Source organism: Limulus polyphemus, unplaced genomic scaffold (assembly GCF_000517525.1).
Source record: "Limulus polyphemus unplaced genomic scaffold, Limulus_polyphemus-2.1.2 Scaffold99, whole genome shotgun sequence".
NCBI lineage: Eukaryota > Metazoa > Arthropoda > Merostomata > Xiphosura > Limulidae > Limulus > Limulus polyphemus.
Window position 1 is genome coordinate 812,324 of NW_013665709.1, and position 11,600 is coordinate 823,923.

The window sequence follows — 11,600 nt, forward strand, 5'->3', positions numbered from 1 at the left end:
AAAAGGTGTAATGTTGAAAGATGAGATAATATTCAAACATCAAGCTTTCAACAGACAAAGTGGGTAAGCCAGTAATGTAAAGTTAAGTAGTCAGCCCTACATAGCTTTTTTTTTTTAATTATTTAACGATAATTTGTTTTTCCTGATACCTATAGAAATTATAACTGGTCACGAGTTTTGTTTTACCTTTAAACACAATTATAATAATAATAATAACAAGTTTTGAAGGTATAATTTTTATGAAACTGCAATTACACGTTGAATGGAAAGAAAGTAAACTGGTGAGGTGCTAGATTAGATGCGCCCGGTGAGATTTTTCAAATATCCAATAATTTTACAGCTTGGGAAATCATCAACACTATCATAAACAAGGACAGTGGTTTATAATAGGGATCGCACAAGAACTTGCTCAAAACTATTAATAATACATTCGAGTAAAAACTACCTTAAAAAGCAGATTTATTCTTGAAACAACACTCAAAACTTTCTTTTTCATAAGACCAAAAAAACATTGATAATAAGCAGAATACGTGATTTCACGATTGTTAGACAAAATCAAAATGTTCCCATTTGTTCTTTTTATTATTATATATATTATTGTTTCACAAGCCTACAGCAAAATCGGCTTGGTATTTTTGCATCAAAACCTAAACAGGTATATTATATAGAACGCTGCGAATGCCCATGACCTACTTAAAAGTTAATTATTTTTCACTAAAAGTTCATTTACGTGGTTATAAATACATAGATGCGATGTTGTTGTGATCGGATGCTTATGTACTCGACGCGTGTTAAACGCGTTTACAAGAACCTCAGGCACAAAGCCAACTGGTCCAGTAAATAATTACTATAAAATACACGAAGCTATACTTAAAGTGATATTTTAGACGTATTTGTTTTATTTGAAAGCTGCTTTTCTACTGGTAAAATTGTGTGTGTTTTGTAGGGGTTGTGTCTTACTCTAGGCATATATTTTCCATTGCTTTGCATTAAAAACGCCAATATACAAGATACTTAAAAATCGAGAAGTTAAAATCTGAAAATAGGGATCGAAAAAAAAAGTAAGCAAACAAGGCTGGAGATTACTCCTGACAGCTTGCTCAAGCTACAAATCCATATTATGACTCCACTATTGTAGTGGGATCGCAGAGTAATTTTGCAAATTACCTCCTTATTTTTGACATGCTGGAACATTTTCTAAGTCTTTCCCTTTTGCAATAAAAAACCCGATATTTTCCTAGCGTGCGTGTTAGTTGGAAACTACAACTCGTGCATTTTCTAACGCCTTGATTTGAAACTGCACGTGAAAGGTTCCCGATTTTGCTGTTGCATATCGTTACTCAAGTCGCTATAGTTCATCGTTACTCGAGTTTGCTGTCTCTAAGTGGATTTCCGCGACTATATTTCAGATACTTTTTAACAGTGGACGATAACCACAGTAGATTTCTCTACTCAGACGATAGTGATGATTCTTTCTACTGTTTCTTACACTTAGCTGAAATCGTGAGTGCATACAGCATTATTTCATATAGCTATTGCTATTTTTAAGTATTTGTGTTAAAGTAGCGGTTGTAAACGTTGTCTATAATTTGGCGACTTACACTGTGTCCCTGGTGTCTATTTTGCATGCATTATCTTTGTCGTCTTATTCTAGCAAACACTTGTGCACAGCAGGCTGTCGAAGAACATACATGTGTGTCATGTAGACCTAACAAGGTAAGCATGTTATCGAGTCTGTTTACACTGCATTAATCTATGTTGCATTATCTCAGAAGAAACATTATTCCATTTTGATGAGATTGCTTTGTTGCTGCTCGTCTTCTGTTACATTACACTGTGACATCGATGGAAGCCGGTCATTAAATCTGTGACGATACAATCTTTGCCTTCAAGAGGGTCCTTTGATAACAACTTTAATTTTCATTTGTTGTAGTTGCACAGTACATGTTTATTTTTTGTTGTACATTTGTTATTTATTTTGAAGTTCAGTGGTGGTTGGGTGAAAACAAAAAAGCAAATGCAGCAGTAAACTGTTGAAAAACATGTAACATTCAATTGAACGCACATGCACGTATGTAGCTTAGAATTTATTCTTTATAAATGGATATCAAAAACTTAAGAAACAAGATTAGTAAAATTTGTTAATTTAAAAAGAGAGAATAGGGGTCATAAAAAAGTACAGAAACAAGTTGAATCAAAATGCAAGGATTATATTTTCAAGCCTCCAACTAGGGAATCTACAAAATGTAAACAAACAAGGCTGGAAATAGTGTCTGCATTATTTTCTCAAGCTATAAATCCCTATTTTTACACCACTAAAATTGATAAGTACTGTAGACATGTTTTGTACATTTTTGACGATCCCTATTTCCCCTTTTTAAATTAAAATTTTTACTAATCTTGCTTGAGTCATAACGTTACTGAACCAACATAGGAAAGTATAATAGTGTATTAACTTAGACATTTCAAATAAATTGACGTAGAGTTAACCGTACACATTACCACAGTAATTCTGGCGCATTTACGTTCTTGGATAGTGATTTTTTAACGCTTAGGTTACTTAAGTCTACAACAACAGAATGTTAAACTCGAATTACAAGATTAACGTTACAAATATCAAACAAATACTCGTGGTGTGTGTGGAATCCACCTTACAGGTCTGTACTAACGTCTCATTTATCACATGCAAACTGTGAAATAAATTGAACACAGCATATAAATTAAGTTTTATAACGAACTAGCTCTCGCAAACTATACAAGGTCCATCAAACACCTGACCAGTTCTACACGTGTCAATCATCATACAAACACGCAGCACATATCACCAGTGTCTGAAAATAATTTTTATCGGTCTTAAAATATTAACAATGCATTTACATGAATTCCAAATGACGAATTCAAGTGTTTAATGAATATATGGAATATTTAACGTAGGAATAGTCACTCTGCCTCTTCATAAATGGGTATATTTCTATCAAGACTACGTGAACATAAGTATAATCAAGGTTAAGAACTAACAATCAAAGTAACATTAATAAGAAGCTTAAGAATTTTATCGATAAGAGTTTTGTATTAGGATATTCGGGCTTCCGCTTAATCGCCAAATTTATTATTCTTAACACATTTTAAGTTCGTACTACGAATTATCACCCGATCCCTTTCACAGACTATTTTGATGGTTCCCCCCTATTAGAAGAATTCCGTTTTTAAAATTCCATATTCATTTGGTATGACTTTTGCACAAAGCTACAGGAGGGCTATCTGCGTTAGACGTCCCTAACTTAGTAATGAAGGACTAGATGGAAGGCAGCTTAGTCATCACCTCCCACCACCAGCTGTTATACCAACGAATAGTGGGATTGAACGAAATATTATAACGCCCTCACGGCTGAAAGGGCGAGCATGTTTCGTGGGTCGGAGGATTCGAACCGGCGACCCTAACCACCTGGCCATGACAAGCCGTCCATACTCGAAAAAAATAAACATAACTCCGACAAGGCAGTTCAATTATGTTTAAAAGTACTTAATTCCCATATTGAAGAATTCGCGATGATAAAAATTGACAAATTTAACACCGAAATTAAAATTAAAAGAATAGCTTAAGTTACTGGAGTTCAAACACCTCACAGGATCAAAGTAAAAGTAATATAACATAGATAGATAAATAATCTTTTAAATAATACAAAAGAGAGAAGGGTAAAATAATTAACTTTAAACCATTAAATAACTAGTCATAAAAACGCAAATGTTAAGATCAAGTTTATAAAATCGAAAGTATAATGTACCAACGAGACTAAAAAATGGGTAAATATATATATAGTTGCAAACCACTTAATTATTTGTTTATAAATTGAAGTTCACTGAAAATGTTGCCCATAACATTTATTTACGTTGAGCATAAACATTCAATTAAAATTTAATTAGTGTCACAAGTAATATAATTATTGAATATGAAATGTTATACTAGAAAGCAGGACCTGCGCGCGTGTACAGAAAGGTTTGAACCTTCTGCTAAGTTAACAGGTGTCTTATCCATCAACAAACCTGTGAACCTGCTTATACACGAGTTTGATGTTTGTTCGTTTAGCGCCAAACTCCATGGGTTGGAACTTTAATACTAAACATTCGACTTTAAATAACCACTTTTAAGTATTTCTATTTTCTAAAAATGTCCTTAAATTTTCCCTATTAAGAAATTAATATGATTATAATAACATTGGTCAATGTTCGACAGGTTTGTGCCTACCCACCCACTTCCATCGGTAAATTGACAAAATTGTTTTCTTACTTTTTAAACGAATTCAAGCGCTATACACATGCAATAAATAACAACCTTTTATACAGTTTAAAAAAAAACTAAAGCAAAACACAATCTGAAAGTTCAAGGCCAGTAATCCACGAATTCTTAAGCAATCCTGCTTCAATTCCCTTACTCAAGTTACTGTAGACCAACTTCTGTACTATCCAAGCTCAAAGTTAAGTTTTAATAAATGAACGTTTGAGCACTTGTAATTCTGGCATTTCCTTGTTTGTCTGGTGTGTTATATGCATACATAACGCTCTGAAGTTTCTTTTTATACTAACAAGTATACAGCGAGGTTATATTTTCGTAAGGAGTCATCTCTACTTCAGCTGTTGGTGACGCCGCTCATTACAACACAGTTTAGTGAAATAGTGAGAACAAACATTAGTAATTCAAGCTAGATACCGTTAAGCTTTAAAAAACTTGGTGAATAATTATATCTTGAAACAGCCTTAAATAAGCGAAAGCAGACGAACAAACGGAATTATAGCAAAAAACAGTTCGGATAAAAAGAAAAGGAAAACAGCTCTGAAGAAACACCTATGATCAAATTCAGGTTAATTTCAGTTTGTATTACAAGAATTCTGTAATTACCTATAAATTTAACACTGTTGCAACGTTGTTCTTTCGTTTGGTGCAAACAATTCCAATTCCAGATAACTATAACAAATTAGTTTTTATGCATCCGCAGAGAGAATGTTTTTCTGTTGTTTCTACTTTCTTTCTTCTTCCTACACTTTTCAATCGATCGCCATTCCTTCGTTTCTAGGAAGACTGATATAAAACGTGGTATGATTATACCTTGGTCCAACACACTCAGAGAACTTTCTCTTTTTTATTTAGGCCTTTTTAAGGATTTTATGGGGTCAAAGGTCAAAACCTAAAAAAAATCTATATCTTGAGTTTCTGTACGGTAATATTTATAACAATCGAGATGTAAATTGACACAAATATAAATTTAAGCTCCCAACACACTCACATACAAAAAAGTTGGATTTGCCCGTTTTGAGTCTTCCTTTTTTTGGGGTGGGTGGGTCAGAAGTCACCAAAAAAACAACAACATACACATACTTTTGTAATTTGTGGTCAATTACTCGGCCATATTTTGACTTATTGAAATGGGATTAACCCGATTTGGTACAAAGATACCTTTCTACAGGTCCCACACATTGACAAACGAAAATGGCGGACATGCCCATTTTCAGCAATTACAGTGTGGGATTGAAATACCACAAAAAAACATAATTTTAGCGTTCTTTGCCATTTACTCTGCTGTATATCGGCCAATTGACATTATATTTGGTACTAAGATACTTTTTTTTTTACAGGTCCCATATAAGGATATGCCCATTTCTGGTCATTTTAGGGGGGTCAAAAGATTAAATAAACCAATAATTTTAGGAGTTTAGGTCAATTACTTAGCCTTATTTCAACCACTTTACATAGTATTTGGTACAAAGATACTCTTTGCAGGTCCCAAATAGAAATATAGACAATTTTGGAATTTGTCTTTTGCTCCATTCTTCAGCGAAAAAGTACAATTTGGGGGTTTCTTGAACTATTAATGTGTACGTCAACCAACCTACATAAGATTTGATAAAGATTTCTTTTTCCAGGTCCCAAGCAGTGATATATATAGTTTTCGATTTTTTTGGATGTTAGGATTGCGTGGTAGAGACATCTACTCTCGAATGTTGGCTTCTTTAATTTTCTTAGCGTTTCTACAAGCTGCCGTAACTTTCACACTATTGTAACTTGAGTCTGAAGTTTACAAATGACATTAAAACACAAATACCTTACTAATGGTATTACGACTAATGTAAAACCAAACGTACTTGAAGGGCTAATCGACTGAGTAATTGAATATAAGCAATAATTAACACTAATCAAAATACTTCACTAAATAATTAGTACTGAAAAAAACATGACTGCATGCTTCACTGATTCACTACTAACTTACTGACTGGCCCACTCCTATTTATGAGTGATGTAACACTTCTCGAATTTCATCTTAGTTAAAATATGTTCATGATGTCATCTGTAACATTATAGGTCTACTTTTATAAATTTACTTGATCTTAATCACCAAGCTTTTCGATGGGTCAGAAGAAACTTTCGAATACATTTAACTGAACAGAAAACAGTTGGTTTTGTTAATACCCAATTCAGAATTAAATTTAAAACGTAGTGTGGAGCTCAGTCTTTGTTCTTTAACGGACGTTCTAAGTGTATCATATTTATTAATTTATTCTTCGATATATTATCGTTTTCGTTGTTCCTGCAAAATGTACTGTTACTGTTAGCAGTGTTAGCGTTTCTGGTGCCCTGTACAACCTGAACGAGGCGTCCTATAATAAGCATTAAAAAAAAATTAAGGACAACTTTCACAAACGTTTGATATTTTCATATATATTCACAACAATAAGAACTGATGGATGTAGTTACATAACCTTCACCTGCTCTTAATTATAAACTTCAAAACACATACCTACTGGTTTATTGGTTATGTAAGTTATACCGTTATAGCAAATATCACTCAACTATCTAATAGTAATAGTATTACACAGAACCAATATGACAGATACTGAAAGTGTACATGTCTCGGAACTACGGATAATGTAACATTAGTTTATAATAGGTTTTTATTTTTCACTATTAATTCTTATACTGCTTTTTTAGTATACAACTGAGTCAAGACAGTATATAGTTGTGAACACAATAATGAATAAAACAGAACTCGTCAAGCAACGTATGCATTGCTACCTTTACACATTTTGCTTTTATTTTAAATATTTACAAAAATGTCATAGTTTTCCGTCTTTCTTTTAGCGCAAATATTGAAGTTTTTCTTATTTTTAATGTTAACAATAGAGCGTGCGATTCAAATTAACTTACTAATTAAGTAATTATTCTTATAAAACTTAATTAAAAACACTTATTTAGCTGCAAGAGCATTACAAATTTTTCCAAGGTAAGAAAGTTTATGTATAGAAAACAGTCTGGATATAAAAACTCAACACTCCAATAACAAGAAATTCAGAACACTACAAGTTTACCGCACGTGATTTGTATCTCTTACACAATTACAAGTTACAGTTTACACTGAGTCATTTACTACGTACCTTCTGTCATTGTAAGGCACATTGTGAAGATGGTAACATTATACTACTACTATAATTCAGCATCTTCAGTCAAAAATGTATAACTTCCTCACAAAATATTTAAAATTTTGAAACACATTATCTTTGTATAATCAGAACTGTCAAACAACTTAAAACTAAAACTTTTAGTTTTACTTTTAGTCAAACAGTTGTACTCAAATACACAGTTATTCACATTTCAGATGAAAATATCATAACGAAAACAATACTTACAAATCTAAATACTGTATTACAACAGAACGTTTCAACTTCCTTACTATCTTGATAACAATAAGTTTCAAATCTGTGGTTTAATTTAATATTTGGTACCAACCGATCACTCCACCAAGCCAGACTAAACAACGCGCGGCAGCTACAAATTCGAGATCATTTTCCTACAGATGCGCGAGCGCAAGAGGAAAACGTCACGTGACCTTTGGTGTCCTTTGGCTATCGTGCTTCAGAATATATGACTAAAGGGCTTAAGTCAGATTCTGTAGTTCCCCGCATGTAGTGTTACTGCTGCCATCTTTAGCATATTTTTGACTGACTTTTCTAAACGCCCAAACCTTGACGCGAATTATCAAACATTCGAAAAATATATATTCAAATAAGAAACGTCTTCCCGTATATACGCTTGATTATGTTTCCCGTGAAAATAAAATATCCCATAGAAAAAAAGTCGTAGCTTCATAATTTTCATTTTAAATAGCGGTATTAAGTAATCAAATTTTATTTCAGGCTCCTAACCCAGTCTCTGAATGACTAATTTATATTTATTAAGATGAATTAAAATAGTCAATCATTCATAAATTGTCTTGGATCAACTGAATAATAAGTTAATGTCTATTTCAGTGATTATATTAAGTTTGTCAAATCATACTACAGTACCTTAATGACAGTATGTCTCACGAAACTCAGTCTTTACTTAAAGTAAAATATCTAAAAATAAGACGTAGCACCTCAAAAATTGTGAGTCAGAAAAACAGGTAAAAAATTATATCAACACTTTAGAGAGAAATATTAACCAGAAAAAGGTAACATAAACTTACCCTTCATCTATCAAACGTACCATGCAAACTTTCTCTGTTTATGTAGTTTGACCTATTCTCAATGATATACACATACGTAAGCATCTAATTATACTAACTGTAAGAAAATCAATATACAAGTGTTCAGCTATATCGAATCAGAGTTTTAATAAGAATTTTCAAAGCTAATTTTTAGAACATTTGATCAACAGAATGAATAGAATGCAAAGGAAATGAATCTCCACTACAAGAGACTCGAGCAATATGTTGCATTTAACTCTCACGTATTTATAGCAAATACGCCACATTTCGTGTTTCATAATAACACTATTACGAGCTCTCGAGAAGTCAAATGATACAACATAAGAGAACTTTTGTACACTTTGTTTCCTATGAAAACATTTTGTTAAATACTTTTAGGGCTTTGGGTGTCTACACATTAAAAATGTGTTGTCCTTGTTATTGTCTCCTTTCATTGAATTTAGAAAGTCTATGTCACAGTTCAAAGAAGAAAAAAGAGAAGAGTACAGAGTACCAAGAAATATTTTAGTTATTTTAGAATTTTAAAATACAAGTTTGTTTGTAGTTAAGCACAAAGCTACACAATGGGCTCTCTGTGCTATGCAAATAAAAAACCAAAACTTGCGTTTTTAGTGTTATTAGCCTACAGACTTACCACTGAGCCAGTGGGGGCTAAAATATAAAAATACGTTAGAAATAATTTAATACAATCAAATCTTTAATTATACAAGTTTGATACATATAATGCAGTATTCGGGTGGAATATGATTAATTAAATTTGATATTTTACTATTTACAAGTTGTCTTAAAAGAGACAAGCTTATATCAATTTCAAAAAAATGTAGAAGTTTTAAAAATTAATATTTTGAATGTTTTGAAAAGATTTTTGGCACTATTAAGTTTCCAATTTGTTCCACATAGATAATTATTACAATATTAAGGTCTTGGGTGTTGCTAGCTGTAAAGAGGATGCTGCTGATTTACAAAAGGATTTAGATTATTTAGTGAGTTAGGCAAATAAATGGCAGATGGGTATTAATTACAATAAATGTAAAATAATGCATGTGGGTTATCATAATTTGAAATATAAGTATAATTTGGTTGGGAATAACCTTAACAGCCTTATGAAGGAAAGGGATCTTGGTGTAATAGTCAATCAGTCTCTGAAGTCATCCAAGCAGTGTGCTGTTGCTAATTGTAGGGCAAATAAGATTTTAGGTTGTCTCTACAGAAAATCTAATACAAGTCTGAAGAGATTATAATTTCATTGTACAAGTCACTGGTTAGGCCATATTTGGAGTATTGTGTTCAGTCTTGGACTCCTTACCTCAGGTAAGACATTGAATTGTTGGAAAGGGTCCAGAGAAGGGTTACTAGAATGGTGCCTGGGATGGAGTGGTTTTCATATGAGGAAAGGCTGAAATCTCTCAAATTGTTTTCTCTTGAAAAAGAAGAGTTAGGGGGATCTCATTGAGATGTTTAAGATATTTAACAGTGAGAATAGTAGGACTAGGGGACACAAATATACGTTTTCGCAGAGTAGGAGTCATCTTTTGCTAACAATGTTTAATTTTTCTAACAGGGTGGTTGGCCTTTGGAATGTGTTGCCTTCGTAGAGGCAGTAAATTTAAGTGAGTTTAAGAAAAAGCTTGATAAGTATATGAATGATAAGGGCTGGCTTTAAGATTTTTTTTACAATTATTTTTATTTAGTTTAAAGAATGAAACAGCTGACATGGTCCCATATTGTCCTAAAACATTATTATATGTTAAATTCTACAGTAAGCTTGGGAACAGTTATTATGAGCAAATAAAAAATGCACATGGTTGATTACAAAGTTTTTACTTTACTGTACTTCTAAATAAATGGAAATTATTTTTTACTTCATAATACTTCTTTGTTCTCTTGCTATTCAAATTTTTGACACAAGTTCGCAATTTTTTAACGTTTTTGTTAAAAATACCCCTCTTTACTGATTTTTTAAGCTGAGCTGTTATAATATTAACAAACTGACAACTATAAATGAAATGGTTTTTATCTTGGTATAAAATACCAGTTCTAAATATTTTCCACATGCAATGGCTTTTATCTTGGTATAAAATACCAGTTCTAAATATTTTCCACATGCAATGGCTTTTACACAATTTTTTTTTGTCTCTTGAAGAATGATTTTTGTAACCTACTGTTATATCAGACAAAAACACATCACATTGCTTATGGATTCATCTTGACATCAAAGACCATTTAATTCTTACCTTAATTTATTCAAACTGAAATGGGAAGACAAGATAATTTATATTTGTAGCCTTTTCTTTACAAAGAACAAATCTAAATGAAATAAATAAGTAAATTAGGCTAATCAGCTCAATGATATTTTATACCTGATCTCAATTACTGGTCTTCCTGAAATCTCTACATTGAGTAGAAACTGACTTATGTGCTATATAAATAAATAAATATATAAACATAGCCTACAAACAGATATTCTATGGTACAAGGAGCACTGTAAGATACCATTATTGTACTTGAGTCATTATCAACTGAGTGTAAAAGTTCCCAAAATGAATGTCCTACCAAAACTACAATTTAGTCTGTCATATGAAAAGTTCCCAATGGGCCCACATTCAGTAGTAGGATACAAAAATAACATCTAATGTCTCTTACATTTACATCAGTCACTGAAATGTAAGAGACACAGAGCATTATTTACTATGCTAACTCATTTAAGTTTACCATTAATAACCTCAAAGCTCTGGGCAATTGCATGTAATTCAATACGTATTGCACTTAATATTTTTGTTTATTTAGTCTGCCTAACTTAAGATGTTCCAGTTGAAAAAAAAACTATAAAGAAAACTTTTCCCCTCTAATTCTAGGATTAGACTTTTTCAATTACACTATATTTGTTGGTAAATGTTCAGTGAAATAATATATAATAATGATCATATATTGAGTTCAAAGTTTTAACTTTAAATTACTTTACCTAAGAGTAAAACAGTGAAAGTTATAAGTTATTTTGTGTATATGTAAAGGTACTCATAAGTTCTATGAGTAGAAGTGAAAATGAGGCTATTCCCTTTATAGGTTATAATTTCATTGTACAGG

The 11,600-nt window shown here is 32.1% G+C and overlaps 1 protein-coding gene across 1 annotated transcript in view; it reads right to left on the reverse strand.

Annotated features, from left to right (window-relative positions):
* Window positions 1–7,847, reverse strand: part of LOC106469920 (gelsolin-related protein of 125 kDa-like) — a 49,233-nt gene extending 41,386 nt beyond the window's left edge. Inside the window, exon 1 of the mRNA XM_013930441.2 lies at window positions 7,678–7,847. The gene's annotated coding sequence lies outside the window, so the exon portion shown is untranslated. The remainder of the gene's footprint in view (window positions 1–7,677) is intronic.
* Window positions 7,848–11,600: the final 3,753 nt, after the last annotated feature.